The following is a 1,391-nucleotide window of genomic DNA, read 5'->3' as shown; positions in this document are numbered from 1 at the left end:
ATATATTTTTACAACATTACATGTAAAGAGTCAAGTGGAAGTTTTTCTAAAGTTATTTAATGATATTTATACTATGAAAGCAGATTTTTGACATTTTACCTTTTTCCCGTTTTCAGATAAAATAAACACGCACAAAACAAAAGCAAACGGCCAGAACACAAAGCTGGAAAACCCACCCGACTGACAAAAATCAACTAAAAATACTCCCACACAACAGAAGCTCCTCTCTTCCTCGCTGGCTCCAAATCTCTCAGTGGAATGATCAGTGGTTCGCTTTCTGTCACCATCACAACACTCCACAAATCCCACGAATGACTCACTTCCTTATAAACCATTGAATCAGATACCGAACCAGTTAGGCTCTAAATGAAGCTTCAGGCGTCACCGATCACGTGACTCTGGCCAAACGAATCAAGCTTCGACACAGTGCTTCTGAAGCAGTGTGTTGATTTTTTGGACACACGCACCGGAGCTTCAGCTTCAAGCGGACCATCACTACTCTTAGGGTTTGGTTTTCATCCACCTCGTCCCTTGTTTCACCTTTATGTTAATAAAGCTCGCTCACTTCCATAGCAGTCTGCATCTTGGGTCCTTAATAACTCACACAAGGCTTGCCCCAGCAACCCGTGACAACAGCGTCACTGACCCGGGACCATGACACTTATATCCTCATGTGGGACTTAGATCTAAAAGGTGAGTGAGCTTTTGTCATGAAGGCCAATTTGGATCAACCGGCCAGATAAGATAACACTTGCAGAATCATAGACTGTTTAAAACTGTTCTTAAAATACAATAATACATATAATATTTATTCATGTGATTCTATTACATGTGAGGTTTTACTTTGTTGTAATACATTTTCTTTTGTGTGTGTTTGTGTATTTAATATCTGGCTTTATGTTTGACCCTTAGAGTCTTGTGCTTTAGCTTTTCTGTTATAACACTGTGTAAACTCTGTTTATTTTGTTAATTCCTTCGTATGCAGACAGTAGTGGTGCAACGGATCACGGTTGATCCGTAATCCGAACCGATCCCACTACACGGTTTGGCACGCACGTGATCCGAAGATTCGAAAAAGAAGAAAAAAGTATGTGTATGGTGTGCGTAGTCAGTCCAGCCAGCGCTAGCGGTCCAAGTAGCGGAGCAGAGGAGTTTGTGGCATTTAAGCAGCCCTTTCCTGGCCAGACCGGGCTAAAGCTATTACAAAAGTGTTACGTTCCCCCCGAAGGGGTCTAGGCATGTGAGAGAGGGGACCAGTAACAAATGAGTCCGGAATCAGAGTGAAAAAGGAAAACAGACAGAGTTGTTCTGTATTAATAGAACTTTATTACGAAACGGTACAGGTTAACATTAACTTAAAGGGCCGGCAACGCCGTCTTACCAGTAACGCC

Source organism: Haplochromis burtoni, unplaced genomic scaffold (genome assembly GCF_018398535.1).
Source record: "Haplochromis burtoni strain Fernald_Lab_line unplaced genomic scaffold, NCSU_Asbu1 Contig_1692, whole genome shotgun sequence".
Taxonomy (NCBI): domain Eukaryota; kingdom Metazoa; phylum Chordata; class Actinopteri; order Cichliformes; family Cichlidae; genus Haplochromis; species Haplochromis burtoni.
The sequence above is the reverse complement of the archived record's forward strand: the minus strand, read 5'-3'. Positions refer to the sequence as shown.